Source organism: Oryza glaberrima, chromosome 10 (genome assembly GCF_000147395.1).
Source record: "Oryza glaberrima chromosome 10, OglaRS2, whole genome shotgun sequence".
In the NCBI taxonomy this organism is placed as follows: Eukaryota; Viridiplantae; Streptophyta; class Magnoliopsida; order Poales; family Poaceae; genus Oryza; species Oryza glaberrima.
In genome coordinates, this window is record NC_068335.1 from 2267604 (window position 1) to 2285651 (window position 18048).

General features: G+C 43.2%; 2 pseudogenes; one reads left to right on the forward strand and one right to left on the reverse strand.

Annotated features, from left to right (window-relative positions):
- Positions 1-2205: 2205 nt before the first annotated feature.
- On the reverse strand, positions 2206-8037 carry LOC127752557 (disease resistance protein RGA2-like; annotated as a pseudogene).
- A 3611-nt stretch (positions 8038-11648) lies between these two features.
- On the forward strand, positions 11649-16281 carry LOC127786114 (disease resistance protein RGA5-like; annotated as a pseudogene).
- Positions 16282-18048: the final 1767 nt, after the last annotated feature.

Here is an 18048-nt window from a genome sequence, read left to right on the forward strand (position 1 = left end):
TCTGAATTCGATTTGGACATGGAGAAATAAAAAGAAGAAATAAACACAAATTTATAGTGCAAACAACAGATGGTCACCCTGAAGCTCAACTGCTCAAGTATAGATAAATAAAGGTACTGTTTTGTGAATTTTGTTTGATGTGGTATATAATAAATAGCATGTTAACAGTGGTCCAATGAAAGCATGAATTATCGATCAGGTGGAAACAAGAGGAATAAAAGTAACCACAAAATTTTGAGCGATGATCACGTGTGGGAGAATCTGCGGTCATCCATTTGCTCCTAAGAAACAACCTAGTTGTCAAATTGATCTGCTGGCATGCATGTGAAGATCCATATAACATATTTGAAGACTTTACAGGTCTCGCTGAATAACAAAGGGTTTTAGCCGATGCAAGTGGGGAAACTAATTATTGCTAGCTTCCAAACAAATTATTTTTATGGAAAACTGAAGCCCCGTGCATGATTAGAAGCGGCGTATGAACCAAACAATGTTTGCAAGTATGTTCTTTCTGCCTGCCGGTGTATGTAAAACAGGACTGATGATTCGTCATCAGTGCAGAAAGCCTTTACCTCAGTGGAGTTGTGGAGGGCAGTTAGGCGACGCAGCAGGCGCCCACCGTGGCACGCTCGGACATGACCCGCGTTTCCGTACTATCGGCGTTCATCCACCTCCGCACGAGGACTTCTTGCCGTCACGCAGTGGACAATCCCGAGCCGGTGTGTCCTCACACCCATTTCGTCGAGCACTCTGTGCGCACTACCGCCGAAGCCGTCAGCTCCCCTCCCCCTCTCCTCTTGCTCTAATTCTTGGCGCTGGCTGATCGACCCTCGTGGCTCCGGGTGGCGCACAGCGGCGGCGGACGGAGCGGGAGAAGAAACCGCAAAGTTTCGGGGGTTGACGGCGAGGAAGGCGAGTATGGCGCACAGCGGCGGATGAGAAACGATCCACATGCCATTGGTCTGCTTGCAGTGTGCGCGATTGAACATGGAGGCCCATTTGTACATGGGCCATGGACCTGTGACACCTGCGTGAAACATGCAAAATGGGCCAAGTTTTATTCCTACGCGTACCTTTCAGTGCCTTTGCTATGACATTATTAAATGATCAACTAATAAACTGATTAAGAAAACAAAAACGATGATTTGAAATTTGGTTTGAACAAGTATTTCTAGGAGTATGTTTTTACCACATGAGTATGTGAAAAAAAAAATTATCTTTGATCTGCCCCTGGATCCGTTTTAGACTGACCTTACTTTTCATTTTTGGAAATTTGCAAAACCATCTCATAAGTCACAAGTAGTTTGACATTCCAAACCATAAGTTATTTTGTTGCAAGTACTCATCGTGTACGAACTTAACCGAATTAGCTCATTTTCATAAATTAAGCCGTTAGTGGGGTCTTTACCAAAATTAAATGCTGACAGGAGTATAGTCTCAACACTTCTTTTTTTAGATTCAACAAATAGAATAATGAAAAATGAGGATGTCACTCGTGGCTCTACATCTGCGAAATCAGGCTGATTCAACCCGTGGTTTAGCACGTGTGAACTAGTGGTTTTTTAACATCTGAAGGGCTGTTTAGTTCGCGAAAAAAAAATTTTGGGGTGTCACATCGGACGTTTGACCAGATAAAAAGGGTTTTCGGACACGAATGAAAAAACTAATTTCATAGCTCGGCTGGAAACCGCGAGACGAATCTTTTGAGCCTAATTATTCCGTCATTAGCACATGTGGGTTACTGTAGCACTTATGGCTAATCATTAACTAATTAGGCTCAAAAGATTTGTCTCGTGATTTCCCCCTAACCATGTAATTAGTTTTTTAATTTATCTATATTTAATACTTCATGCATGTGTCCAAAGATTTGATGTGATGTTTTTGGGAAAAAGTTTTTGGAACTAAACAGGGCCTGAGTAGCAATTTATGGGGTGTAATTTCAAACTTCATATGACTTATAAGGTGGTTTTTGTAATTATTTCCATTTTTTCTGCTTCAAGGATGGAGAGGCAATATTTATCCTTCCAGGAAGTACTCTTCTCTCAGAAGTTCGATACATAGCGAGGTGTTGTTCCCAATTTCGGCAAATGAAAATCAGTCAAGTCTTCCTATCGATTGGTTTTCAATCGTATGGATATTCCGTGTAATTGCAAAAAAAAAAAAAATCCATTTGTTCACTGCCTAGTGGAATAGCAGTGGTATATGATTTTCAGCTTGGTAGTGCCAGTTCTGAAAAAAGTTCTTTTGCATTGCAACTTCATTCAGAAACTCACACATCTTAAGGCTAGGCCAAGATAAGTAAAACAAGGAAAGGACATGCGTAGAAGAGTCGATTGAGTTCATACAGCAGCAACAGGAGGATTTCACTGCAGCATGCCAAGACCCAAGATGAGTAAGTTCATGTTCTCAAAGTGTCATACCGCTACAACTGATCTCAGCCAGTGCAAAACAACTTGTAGGGTCATGTGGAGTTCTGCTCATCTTGATCTGTTAGCCAGGCACTCACCACTTCTGCACCTCATTTACAGCGATGACATTCTTCAGACACTGAGAAACCGATGAGAAACTGGGAATAGCATCCATGCAGATAAAAATGTTTGAAAACATACACAAAATAGAATGGATTGCCACAGCACTATACAAATAATGAGCAGTATGCCAGTGCCTGTGATGTGCGGCTGTGCCTTTTACAGGGGAACAACAAGATACAAGAAATACACAATGCTACCGCTGAATCACATGGATACAGGCGTACATATTCATGCTATATTGCAACATGGAATTTATTCTGTCGAAACTCGACATACCCAATTGCAAGGTTCTTCAATTAATCAGGGCTTCAACGAATCCAAACAAACTAGTAGAAAAGTTTATAGTGGAGATCTCACTTCAAGGGGACAGATTGTTGATTATACTCGGATCCACCTATTGATCGTTTTCATGAAGAGGAGCAATCCTGACAATGACAGGGAAGCAACGGATATCAGCAAAAGAAAATAGCTCGAACCAAAAGCAGTCTTTATGCTTACACAACTTGTTGGATTCAACATGAAAACAAACCTCAATGGTCTCCTGATATCTCTAAATCCAGGGCATTGTTGACGTGCCCCAATTCACTGGCAGCCAGAAAAAACATATTTCCACGATTTTGGATGCCTTAGGGAAGGGCCTTTAGTCACAACAGATGGGAAATAATGTTAGAATTTCGCAATGCAAATTGATTATACAGGAGGAAAAACAGCCACAAATTAAAACAACTATTCGAATTGCTTTTGTTACAACCAATGAACTCTCAAACTGAATTGCGCAGATAATGAAACTGCAGGTATCAACATTCACCAAACAATGTTGAAGATTGCCAGAAACTACAGGTGCAGTCACATATAACAACTAATTAGAACTGCAGAGGTATGCAGGTTCTTGTCAAAAATCAGCGAAAAAGGTGCAAGATTTTTGGTAGATCAAGGTTTGTTTGATCGAGTTAGACTAGAGGCTCCTTGCAACACATATTGTTGGACTAGAGGCAGTACTAGCTTTCATTGAGCTACCTACCAGTACATGCTTGTATGACAGAGAAAAACATGGGAGGAAAATAATGCACATCCATCTTAAAACACAATAAGAGACGAGGAGTCCTTTTTACTAACCAGTACATGTTTCTTGAAAGAAAACGGGATTCTATCTTATTCAGCTACAAAACGGAGGAGCCGGTGATTGAAATTTTGCGTGCATACATTGCAGCATATGGATATGTAATACGTAAGAGAAAAACGAAAATGAAAAAGAAGGAAAAGCAATGGAGAGGTACCTTCTTGAGGGTCGCTTGCACGAGCATCTGACAGATCTCTTATCTCAAGGCTATCCAGCCGTGGCTGGAGGCATTTATATATCGGCTTCGTATTCATAGCAGGGCAATATCGGATTGTGATACTCGAAAGAGATGAGTAACTCCCTAGACCACATGGTAAGGATGTTAGACGTTTGCAGTACTGAAGATCGAGGGTTTCTAATGATGGCAGGTCTCCCAAACGATTCAGTGACTCCAATTTATTGCAGCTGTTAATGATTAAAACCTTGAGTTCATACAGCTGCCCTGACAACGAATTAATCTCGGGACATAAATGAATATTTAGCTTCTTGAGAGATGATGGTAGGTTATCAAGTGCTATCATTTTACCACATTCCGTGACATTCAGAAATTCTAGGCATGGCAGAGGATGGTTTGCTGCTGATGGCGATTGCTCTAGCAGAGTTCTGGATGCCCGATCATTGCAATGCTCTGATGATGTAAATGTATCGTGGTGTTCTACCTGTACACTCTCAGACTTTGTATCCCTCTTCCCCCATATGAACTCAAGATTAGGGCAACCAGCAATTTCAATGTCCGTGAGAGATGGGGGGAGAACGAATAGCTCTCTCAAGCTATCACAATCCCAAATTAAAGGTGAAGTTAGACATGGCAGGAGCTGATCCCTTGCACAACAAGTTGGCTCTCCTTTCACCACCCTGGGACGCCCTATTAGGTTATCACAACAAATAATGCACAGTGTCTTCAAGGATACTAAGCATAGGAACTCTTCCTCTGGCCAGTAGATAAGCACATCGCAGTCGCTGATACGCAAATGCACAAGTTGTCCAAGCCATTTCCAAGACATAATTATTGGCTGTGATGGGCTCATAGGGAAGAAGAAGTTGCAGTGGCTTAAATCCAGTCCTGAGAGAGATGATTCTTGAATTTGATCAAGCTGCATTGTTCCTTCTTTGTCATCCACGTTCAGTTCTAACTTGGATAATGAGGACATAAATCTGAATTGAAGTAACCATAAGGACAGCTCGACCTTGTTTTCATTTAGCGTGAAAATCTTGAGCTTTGGTGCTTCGGGTAGACTCCTCAGATTTGGACATTTCCCGATGTCAGCCTGTTCAAGCAGATGAAATGTTGATTCGTTTTCCACTAGTCTCTCTAAGCCCTCTAAATCATATAACTTGATTTTCTTTAATGATGGGAATGCTGTGGAAGCCATTTCATAGCATAGTGTTTGCAATTTGGGACATAACACTATGTCAACCTCCTCTAGCAGAGGAAACATTGGTTCATTTTCTTGTCTTTCTCCCGTTGCCACCAATCTCTCTAAGCCCTCCAAATCAAGTAACTTGATTTCCTTTAGTGCTGGAAACATTGTGGATGCCATGTCATGGACTAATGTTCGGAACTTTGGACAGCTCTCGATAACAAGCTTTTCAAGTAGATAAAATGCTTCTTTTCCTTGTCTTCCTTCCTCACAACATAGAGTTTGCAATTTGTCAAGTCCAATCAAATAGAGCACTTGAAGAGACCTAAATTGAATAAATTGAGGAAATTCTTCACACATTGTACAGCCCTCTAATTTGAGCTCCACCAAGTTTTGCAGCATACTAAGATCTGTCATCCATGCTGGAAAATGAGTGCTTTTGTAGGAAATTACGTTGAGCATCAGCAGCCCATGATGAGGTTTAAGAGCATCAAGAACCTTCTCATGGCAATTTGGTTCCTCAACACAGCATTCACTATCCCATTCAAGAGACAGGTGTGTAAGTTTCTCTTTGTTTCTAAGATTGGCTGCTTTTGCATCTTCTTGAGATACATTTTCTAGGCCACGTAACTCTAGTACACCACAGAGGTTTAAGCTGTGCAGTTCCCTAAGGGTACTGCAACCAGAGCTAGCACCAACCACAAAATCTGTTAATGTCCGGAGGGAAGTTAATTGTCCAAGCTCTGGAGGCATGCACTTCAATTTTGAGCATCCATTTGTATAGAGGTGTCGTAGGCTTGTCATATACTTCATATCCTTTGGGAGATCAACAAGATTTATGCAATAAGAAAGGATCAAAGTCTGCAGATTGTAGAGCATGCATATGTCTTCAGGAAGTTTGACATGAGGGTATCTCGAGATATCAAGATATCTTAGGTGCTGAAGGTACCTTAGCCTGATTGGTACTAATTCTTTCGAAAATCTGAGTCTTAGTGCTCGTAAAGAACTGCTCTTGGATAAATGTAATATTGAGATATCCATATTATAATTTTCAGACAATAAAGTCCGGAGTGTTGGAGATTGTTTTCTCATAAAGTCATCAAAGAGAACAGTCTGAACATTTAATGTGTTAAAGTGATACGTAGGATGTTCTGATAACAAACTTTTAAAATCGGACCTACTAGCTATGCTGAGACATTCTTTTCCGATAACAGATTGAGCAATGTCATGCATAAGATCATGTATCTTGCATGTAGTCCTTAGAGGAAATTCCTTCACATCTTGAAAAAATGACCTCCAAACTAGCTCTTTGAAGATATGTTTGGCTACCATTTCTATGTTGTCATCCTCTTGTAATGGTATGAAGTCATGTGCCAACCATAACTTAATCAAAGTCTCGACATCAATCACATAATCTTTTGGGAATATAGCACAGAAAGCAAAGCATTGCTTTATATGCAACGGTAGGTCATCATAGCTCAGGCGAAGTATAGGATAAATTTTGTCCTCCCCCACATTGCAAATGTTGTTACTTTTGGCTAATATATCCTTCCATTCTTATACAGTAGTCCTGTTAAATAATAGAGAGCAAAAGGATTTGGCAGCTAAAGGAGAGCCATCACATCTCTGCACAATCTTACGAAGAACTTCAAAATGCTCGTTACTTTTTGCCAAACTAAATGCTTTACTCTGGACTATTTCCATCAAATAATCTTCTCTTATATTTTCAAGATTATGCACTTGAACTTCACCAGTGACCATAATTCTAGCAACTTCTGCATCTCGAGTTGTCGTTAGTACTACACTACCCATGTCACCCTTCTTAAGGCAGGTCTTTAGCTTCCCCCACTTATCGGAATCTCGATTCCATACATCATCCAACACAATGAGATACTTCTTTCCACCTACTTCTTTCTGCAAGTTCTGCAAAGCCTTCTCACGATCTCTCTCTGTGCTCATACATATGCTATTTGCAATGGTGATAGGATCAAACACATCTGAGACACAACACCACCTACGGAGCGGGAAATGCTTCTCGATTTCAGGGTCATTGTAAATGAGTTGCGCAAATGTAGTCTTGCCTAGCCCACCCATTCCGACAATAGGAAGGACTGTGAGGTCCTTGCCTCTTGCTTCATCAAGCAACATATTGATAATCTTCTTCTTCTCCTCATCTCTAGATCGGCTAACAATATCCTTCTCAGTATCAACCATGATGGAATCAGTTTGCCTCCACTGCTTTGGTATTTCCTGCTGCTGTTTTATGAGTCCAAAGGAGTCCATCTCTGATACAAGTACCTTGATTTTCTGTACAATCTTTTGCAATTTCTTGCCCATCCTATAGCGAAACACAATTGGGTTACGATAAGGGAAGAGGCTTACAATGCCTTTGCTAAGGGTAGCGTCGTGCCCTTTCTTCATGGCTTCACGCCGAAGCCCCTCATACTTGAACTCGTCAAATACATCGATTGCCTCGTAGGACACCTTCTTGAGTTCATCGAGCCAAACACTTAATTCGGGTTTCTTACTTCTCTTCTCCTCCGCATCTTGGATGACGCTGAGGATAAGAGGAAGCATGCGCTCCAGAGCCTTACGCTGCAGCTCCATGCCTTCCATCACCTTGTACTGGTCTACAAGGTAGCTGGAAGCGTTGTTCGTCACCGCGGAGAGAAGTGGCCTAACCAAAAACTCAGCCATCGTTGTTTCCCTCTAACGCTGTAGACCTGAAGATTGTGAAATGAAGAAGATGAAGGCAAGTACGACTAAAATGATATGCAGGACTAGGAAGCCAGATCTCCTAACCTCGTCGACCAAGATGTTTGTGGATCGGAGCAGCGCAGTCGCTGGTAGGCGCTGGATGAGTCACGAAGGTTGGGTGGTGTTCTCCTTCTCTCGGTATGTAGCTCGCATTGGACTGACAGACGATGGAGGATGGTGGATTGCTGCTGCACACTGAGAGACGACTTATGGTTGTGTGGCTGGGTAGTGCTGGAGAAAGAGATGATATGTGAGAGATCACTTTGCTGGGTTGTTTTAGGCAAGGAAAAAAGTACTAATGCACAATTGAAATGATATGGTTGTGTGCACTGCATTAATTGTGTCTTCATCTGGTTGGTGAGGATGACATCTCAATAATTAAGTTTTGGTCACCAAGGTTTTCACATGCATGCGTCCTGGTATTTTTGCTTCATTCATGTGCCATCTACTTTTTGCACATTGTTTGTGACAGTCAGTTATTTTACGCTGGGGGTGAAATTGTGGTGAATGGTTTTCAGTTGCTGAAATGTTTTTTTCTTTATGGACCTCTATTACTTTTTCAGCTATTGTTTATTTAAAATTTAAATAAACTAGGCGATTGTCCCCTGTAAATCGTGCGGTCCTAGATTTTAGGCCCGATTTAGTCCTCAAAATTTTTTCCCAAAAACATCATATCGAATCTTTGGACATATGTATGGAGCATTAAATATAGATAAAAATAAAAACTATTTACGCAGATAGTGGAGAATTGTAAGACGAATCTTTTAAGCCTAATTAGTCCATGAATAGACATAAGTGCTACAGTAACCCACATGTACTAATGACGGATTAATTAGGCTCAAAAGATTCATCTCGCGGTTTCCAGGCGAGTTATGAAATTAGTTTTTTCATTCGTGTCCGAAAACTCCTTCCGACATCAGTCATACGTCCGATGTGACACCCAAAAAAAATTTTTTACGAACTAAACAAGGGCCGAGTTTAGATCCAAAGTTTTTCTTCCAACTTCCAACTTTTCCATCACATCAAAACTTTCCTACACACACAAACTTCCAATTTTTCCATCACATCGTCCCAATTTCAACCAAACTTCTAATTTTGGCGTGAACTAAACACACCCAAGGCCTTAAAAGTAGAACTAGTCTATATACAACACTTCAATTATAAGAGCTTGTTTAGTTGGTGAAATGATTTTTGGATGTTACATCGGATGTTTGACCGAATGTTGGAAGGGGTTTTCGGACACGAATGAAAAAACTAATTTCACCGCTCGCCTGGAAACCGCGTGACGAATCTTTTGAGACTAATTAATTCGTCATTAGCACATGTGAGTTACTGTAGCATTTATGGCTAATCATGGACTAATTAGGCTCAAAAGATTCGTCTCGCGATTTCCATCATAACTGTGCAATTAGTTTTTTTCATCTATATTTAATGCTCTATGTATGTGTCCAAAGATTCAATGTGATGTTTTTGAGAAAAAAAATTTGGGAACTAAACCGGGCCTAAACTTGAATGTTTGATTGGAGACAGCAATGTAAATGTCAGTCGTGTCCATTAATTGGAGTAGAGTGATGGCAGAGTTTAGGGTAAGCACCATTCAACCAGGTACTCGGAATACTCTCTCCGTCCCATAAAAAATCAACCTAGGTGAGAATGGGACATCATCTAAAATAACGAATCTGGATAGGAGGTTGATTTTTTATGGGATGAAAGGAGTGTTAGGATACGATAGGCAAATAAACGATGAAGAACAATAGATCAATCACAGAAAACACGAGGTTTTAACATGGAAAACCCTCCTAAGATATGAGAGAAAAAAAAACACGAGTGCTAGCCAACAAAACTGTACTATATCAAATGAGGTTACAAAACGCCCAACGGCCGCTTCGCTCTGGCCCAAGCCTCTAGCGATGGGCCCCCACTTCACTCTGTCCGAAATTGGCCTTTATATATATATATATATATATATATATATATATATATATATATATATATATATATATATATATATATATATATGTGTGTGTGTGTGTGTGTGTGTATGTGCGCGCGCGCGCGCAAATGAATTTGGATCACAAATAAACAGGGAGTACTTGCCAACTTAGGCCATTTACAGTGCAAGGACGTGGCGTGTGGCAATGTAGAGCCATGTAGGCAAATCGCTTGCGTGAAGGAGAGAGGGGAGTGGGGACCATTCCCAACCCAGCTTCGCGTGACCAAGTTTAGCCACACGAACCTCAGCAACTTTTGTCAAAAAAAAAAAGCACCTCCACGAGAAATAAGAAAGCGAGAGAGGGAGAGAAAGGAGGCTCGCCGGAGTAGGCGCACTCGGGGCGTGGGGCTCGGCGGAGGCTCACCGAAGTAGGGGTGCTCGGGGAGCTCGCCGTCACTGCGTGGGGCTCAGGGAAGCCACCGCTGCGTGGGGCTCGCCAGAGTAGGGGCGCTCGAGGAGCCTCCCGAGATCCACCGCCGTCTTTCGGGCGGAGCTCCCGAAGCTCGCCACCCCCTCGCGCGCCGGTGGCGTTGGCGGGGTCCGCGCGCGGCTGCGCAGCTCCAGTGCTGCGCCTCCACTGTCGACGACGGTGTCGTCTCCGCCGCCGTCTTTTGCCGCACCGCTGGACGCCGCTGGAGCTGCTACTTATCGCCGCGTGGGCTGTTCCACCTGGTTGGAGGAAGAGAGGCGGCGTCGCGCTTAGGCTGGCCCGCCGCCGAGCTTCGCTGAGCCGGTCGGAGCACGCTGCCATGGCCTCCCTGGAGAAGACACGAGAGGATTAGGTGGGGGTGGGGGAGGGGTGAGATTTTTTATATTATCTGTGGGTCCCATTATAAAGTTTCTAAACCACACTAGCTTGCCACACTTGAATTGTGGATGTAGTGTCTTTTGGAGTTCCCAGACCTACGTGGCAGCTGTGGCATAGCAATATGCTAGGACGCATTGCTACTGCCCTTAGAGCAGGTACAATAGTAGAGTATAAGCAAGCTGCAAACATATTTTAAGAGATAAATGAGGAGAGAGAAGGGCAGCGGGCTACAGATTTGTAGCCAGCTGTAGTACGGACTCCAAGACAGTGTGTGTATGACAGGTGGGACCAGGTATTAATAGCATAATATGTAACTATTGTATGAATGAGCTGTTAGATTGGATATAGATGAATTGTAGCTAGTAGTTGTCTATACTATTAAACTTGCTCTTAGAGTACGTTGTTGTATGTAAGGTGGCGCGGCCTCCGATGCTGAATTATTGCAAACCAGAAGTTCACCAGCAAAGCGACATGGAGCGCTGACCCACCAACCCCAGCAAACAGCAGCATGCAAATGGCTGATGCACAGGAATGCACGCTGATGGCAGAGAAGTTAGAAATCCGATGGAGCTCTGGTTCTTAATCTACTTCCTCTATCCCATATAAAGAAGCAACTCCTAATATTCTAATATAAAATTAAAGGAGAGAATAAAAGACCAAAATATCCCATCGTCCTATTCTAAGATGCTGAAGCCGATAATGATTTTAAGCCGATGATGACCATAGGGCTTACCGAATTTTGATGTTAACAGGTGTGCATATGGCTGATCCGCGTACCCACTTATAAATTAAGATAAATAGGTTCGCAGTTTATTTTAGCTTATAAGTTGATTTTATGGATTAGCCCCTTACACCCTTAAATACAGTAGAGCCGATGTGAGTCTGGATCCTGCAAGTGGAAGGGAAGGCGGGGCGAGTCGCCGGGCGTTGTGTTTGGCTGGCCATACGTCCCCTTCGACTGAGCTTGGCAGGCTGCCTGGCTGTCCTGCCCGGTTGGGGTGGTTGTCTTTGCATGACTGGCCGGCTGGGTCCCCGGCCTTCTTAGCTGGTTGAGCTACGGCTAGGGTTGGGCCCACTAAAAACAATCACTAACTGCCTGCCAACTTGGAGCCATGCTGTGATCCAACTTGTTGTACAGAACCTCATGCATTATTGCAGGTGGTGGCCTCCTGCATTATTGCAGACGGAACACATCATCACGGCAAAGCAAGAAGGGATAGGCTGATGGTAGAAGCTATGAATCCGATGGAGATCTGGTTCCCGGCTTGATCTTCCTCATCCTTCTCCGATCCTCCGCCTCTGGTTTCTTCCTCGACTGCTGCATGCCCCGGTTGCTATCTCACACACATCTCTCTCAATTTCTAGTGATATTTTTTCAGTCATTTATTTCCAGACCACCAAGAACAAACTAAAGCACACATCGATCAGTAGCCATGGATATCGTGGTGAGCGTCTCACATGGGGCACTGGGACCACTGCTGGGCAAGCTCAATACCTTGCTCGTAGACGAGTGCGCACGCCTGAAAGGTGTCCACCATGAGATACGCTCTCTTAGATCGGAGTTGAGCAACATGCATGCGGCGCTCCACAAGTAGACATCACTCGAGGATCCTGACATCCAGGTGAAGGCCTGGATAAGCGAGTTGAGGGAGCTTGCCTATGACATCGAGGACTGCATTGACAAGTTCATGCACCAACTTGGTGCCAACGACGACTAGCACCACACTAGTAATGGCGTCAAGGACTTCTTCGGGAAGAGTGCAAAACGTCTCAAAACTCTTGGCTCAAGGCATAATATTGCTGCCGAGATTGAAGAACTGAAGATGCGAGTTATCTCGGTGAGAGATCAAAAGAACAACTACAAGCTTGATGATATTTTTTGTAGTAGCTCTAGCAACACTAATGCTTTTGTTGATCCACGGTTGGCTGCTCTCTTCGCGGAAGAGAACCATCTTGTCGGTATAGATAGTCCAAGGGATGAACTTGTCAATTGGTTGGATGCAGACAGCAGGTTGATAAAGCATCGCAAGGTATTGTCTATTGTGGGGTTTGGAGGTCTTGGAAAAACAACTCTAGCAAGTGAGGTATATCGTAGGGTTAAAATCCATTTTGATTGCCCTGCTTTTACGTCGGTATCACAAAAGCCTGATATGAAGAAAATCTTCAAGGATATTATATACCATATGCCTACAAAAGATGCGTTCCTCAAAGATATTGACACATGGAATGAAAAGAAATTTATTGAAAAGCTAAGAGAACTACTTGTGGATAAGAGGTAATTCTCTAGCTCCTTTTTCTTTTCCACTTCGAGAAATTCTTTATACCTACATTCGTGATATAATAGAGTGGTTTTTTCCTACACAAACTTATATTGTTTATAAACTTCAACTAGGTATCTTGTTATAATTGATGATGTATGGTCTATTTCGGCATGGAAAGCTATCAGTGTTGTTTTCCCGGAGAATGGTTCTAGTATAATTATAATTACTACACGCATTTCCGATGTTGGACGGTCATGCTGCTTAAATGGAATTGACCGCAATTTTGAGATGGAACCTCTAAGTGAAGTTCACTCTAGAAGACTATTTTGCCAGAGAATTTTCAGCACAGATGAGGATGGCTGCCCAGATATTTTACAAGAAGTTTCAACAGATATCTTGAAGAAATGTGGGGGTATTCCATTAGCAATTATTAGTATATCTGGTTTGTTATCAAACAGACCAATTATCAAGGAAGAGTGGGAGAAAGTGAAAGAATCGATTGGTTTTGTATTGGACAAGAACCAAAATCTAGAAGGAATGAAAAGCATACTCTCCCTTAGCTACAATGACCTTCCAAACTATTTTAAGACATGTTTGCTATATTTGTGCATATTTCCAGAGGATTATATTATTGAAACAAACATGCTACTATGGCGATGGATAGCTGAAGGCTTTGTCTCTGAGGATTGTGGAATGAACTTGGAAGATGTTGCAGAGAGCTACTTTTGTGAGCTGGTCAACAGAAGCCTGGTCCAACCTGTGGACATTCGCTTTGACAGTAAGGCCCGTGCATGCCGCGTCCATGATATAATGCTTGAACTTATCACTTCAAAGGCGACAGAAGAAAACTTTATTACATTGTTACGTGGCCAAACAAGGAAAACAATTTTGCATGGCTACGTTCATCGATTATCCATCGAGGACACTGATAATGATTTGTCAAGTCTGTTAGTAAACAAAGATTTAAGCCATGTTCGATCTCTAACCTGCTTTGGTGGGAACATGAATCTTTTGCCACAGCTTGCCCGATTTGAGGCTATACGAGTGTTGGAGTTTGAAGGCTCTATGAATTTGGAGCAGTATGATTTGGAAAATACAGACAAGCTATTCCAACTCAAGTACTTAAGCCTTCGTGGTTCAGACATATCACACATACCAAGATAAATTGCAAAGCTCCAAAATTTGCTGACATTGGACATAAGTGAAACATTCGTAGAAGAGCTGCCCACCGAATTATGCCTGTTGAAAAAGTTACTACATCTACTTAGAAATTCCTTGAAGCTACCAGATGGGATTGGGAATATGAGGAATCTACAGGTGCTGACAGGCATTAATATAAGTAATAGCTCAGCAAGTACAGTGCCCGAGCTTGGTGAACTAACCAGTTTGAGGGACCTCAAAATAAGTTTGTCTGATAAACTCAGCAAGTGCAAGACAAAAGAAGAGATGTTACTCGCCTCACTTTGTAAACTAAGCAGCTACAAACTCCAATCGTTGCATATTATAGATAACAGTTCCGATGATCTCTTAGAACGTTGGTTCCCTATCCCTTGTTTCCTCCGATTGTTTCGCATGAGCACTAATCACTTTCTCCCACAACTTCCAAAGTGGATTAAACCGAGTCTCACCAAAATGGCATACCTGAACATCAATTTACGTGAGATAAAGGAGGAAGATATGGAAACACTTGGAGACCTGCCAGCCTTACTCTATCTAGAAATATGGCTAGAACCTAACCCAAAAAAACAGCTTACAGTCCAAAGCACGGGATTCCCATGTCTCAAGGAGTTTCTCCTTGTTTGCAGCGATCACGATGGTGGAGCGTACCTAACATTTGGGAAAGGGGCTATGCCAAAGCTGGAGAAGCTTGAGATTCCATTTCACGTATTAATGGCAAAATCCCATGGTTTCTATTTTGGCATCAACAATCTCCTGCGTCTGAAAGAAGTTTTTTGAAAATTCACCGGGGGGGAGAGCTTCCCCACCTGAATATATTACTTCGAACCATCTTACATAGAAGAGATACATGAGAGTTTCTAAGCACAGGAGCCCTTGAGGATAACATGAGAGAAAGCACTGAGAGATATAGAGAAGAGAATACAAAAGATTAAGAGACAGAAGGAGAAGCTTTGACATTTTCCACCTACAAGATCACCTGACCAAGATCAAAATCACTTACGCTAGGCCCTATCTCGACCACATCCGCTTCACACGCAGATTTTGAAACACCATAAGACAATAGGGCCAGGGGGCCATTTCTGCCACAAGCATGTCAACTCGAGTTCCGGCGATCAAAAGGCTGTGATTGTCCAGGACCACCCGCATTAGCCATAAAAAAAACACGACTTCATCATGTTGCTGCTTGCATCAATGCCTGCCGGCGCCCTTTAGGGAAAGGAAGCCCCAAAGGAGGGAGGGCCACTGAAGATTACGGTCATGGGCCATCCGCATCAAGACGTCTTCAATATGGATTTAACAAAGTGCTAGCAAGTTCAACAGCCTCCAACGCCCTTCGGGGGAAAGAAGCCCCTAAGGGGGAGGGCTGCTAAACAATGTGGCCAAGACAACCAGGTAAAAGGGTATAGCGGAGCAGGGAGGTAGACAGAAGAGATAATGAAGAGGTGGAGATCTCACAGGTAGGAGGAACATCAACAGCACTGGCAGAGAGATGCAAAGATCTGAGGCCATCACAGCCAATGGAGAAGAACAATCAAGAAGAGATAGACCCAAACTATCAAACAAGGAGCAGGTTAATATTGAGGGGATTCAGGTAAGGGAGTCGGCACCAACAAACTCCTAGATAACAGATCAGGCCAAATTGGTCGTGGCAGGCTTAACTCCAACCATGGGGCACGACAGAAAAGGCACAAAGCGGACAACAGAAGAAAAGGGGAGAAGGAGTGGATGGAATAGGGGAGAAGGATGGGAAAGCAGGGGGACTGGTTGCAGGGTTTCTCCAAAAATGATGCCTTCAAGAAGGTGACGACGTCGGAAAGGACGCCACCATCACATAAACAGGAGACTGGAATGGGTTTTCACCCAGCAAGGAGGAACAAGGGTGTTACGACGACACCTCTAGGGAGGGGCATGATGTCCGAGGATGTTCATCGCCGTCAGTCCGGCGATGAGTCGGACAGAGCTTTTCACCCAACACCCTAAAACCATCCTCGCTACCAGCTAGCACACACCGCGCAACCCAACAGCCATGCGCGGTGGAACTGGTCCCAGGTCGTCGGCCGCTAACTAGCCCGGCAGGTCCCACCGCCGCCAACCTGCACAACCGACAGCACCCCACAAACCGCAAGTCCCACTCCCGACAGATCTAGACGAAACCCTTGAACGGGAAAAATGGCCACAACAGCCTTCCCTAATTCCACCACCAGCACAATCAGGAAAGGGGGGCATCAGCGGCTTGAAAACCCAGATTCGGAATGAGAACATTGAAGAACAAAAAATGAGGAGGGAGGCTAGGAGAAAGACGGGAGGGTGGGAAGGAGGTAGAGGAGGGTGGGGGCGCCGCCGGCGGCAAAGGGGGGCGGTGCCGCCGTCGGCGAGGTGGTCGGCGGTGGGGTCTCGGGGGTTTGGGGCTATCGCCTCCCGGGCCGCCCGAGCGAGCGACACGGGAGTCCTAGGTCCAGGTACCGCTTGCGTCTGAAAGAAGTGAACGTAATAATCTACCGTTAGGGGACTGTACGTTCTGATACCGAGTCTGCGGTGGCTGCAATCAAGAGAGAAGCAAGTGCAAATCCCAACCATCCTAGACTTGCCACCTTCGGAGCAGATGCAGAAGAGGTCCAAGAGGATAATAGCGAAGAGAGTGATTATAACTGGGGTTCAGAGGATGACGGTGCTACTGACACCTGATATTGTTGCCAGCCATGATCTTTCTGGCAACCCATGAAAGAGGTAAATAGAATTCTCTCTAAGTAGCAAGCTAGTTGTGGTTGTTACTTTTACTATCTTATTTTGTTTCACTCGATCTGTAAGAAATTTGTGCACTCCATTTCTTTCAGGTTTGCTTCAATTGCATGTCGTCAAGTTTGAAACTGGAGTCCACGTTAAGTCCGTGCAAAGTGGGAAGCATAAATTATATGTGTGTTTCACATTATTGTTGTTGTCGACATTTTGTCTTATCAAAACATGATCCTGCATGTTGTACTTTCTAAATAATGTAGCAACTTCGGGCTGCTTGGATTGTTATAATTTTATTTGAATTTTTTATGGATTCTAGAGTATTAACATGGTCAGTTTTTTTTTTCATCCTTGAAAAGATATGACAATGTACGATTTTATACCGTGAAAATTGATCATCTGCCTGACAGTTCAGTAGCAGTTGATCGCGTTTCAAAGGCATATGTAAGGCAAATGAACATTTACCACTCAGCTAAGGGCCAAATGATCTTAAAGATTACCTATTATCGGTCAAGTTTAGAAATTCTTTGATTGCTATTGTAAATCTTTAGAAGTCTAATGTGACAACGAGACTTAGGCCCTCTTCGATTAGGCTTAGGTTTATTGGCTTAGACTTTTAAGTTAGCTTATTGGCTTATATGATTTATAAGCCGGTGGATTTAATGTCCTAAGTTTAATAGTGGAGTCATACATCTACCTCACATAAGCCAAAAAAGCTTCTCCAACTTAGCTTTTGGCTTAATAGTGTTAGAGTGGCTTATAGCTTTAGAAAAGCCAAACGAAAAGGCCGCTTATTTGTTTAGGCTTAGACTTTTCGACTTACAAGTTGGTTTATAAGCCGAAACAAAAGGGCGTTACCCACCACATTTGATTCAACGCGGAGCTGCAGGGGGAAGGGGACCAATTGCAAGGCCTCGTCTATAGTCTCTGTGGGGCTCACCAGCCAAGCGGTTGAACGCCCTCCTCTAGTGCAACTCATCTATTTGTACAATTGTGAATGTCACACAGAAAGCTCATCATCATATGACAGTCGAGAGTAAGACGGTATACGTTGTGTTGAATAGTCCTACATTGGTTGTGAAAGGGCAAATGACTTAATATATAAATGGAAGAGCCCATAACCTTATTGGCTAGTTTTTGGGGTGGGAAATACCCTTTATGATTCTACACGTTATCCTCGCAACCATTCGGTCGAACACCGAAAATGCAGTTTTTTTTTCCTTCTCATAATCTCTATACAACTTTTGCATCAAATGATTTTTCATACGATCACTCAAGCTAATTTACATAAATGAAAATGAGCCG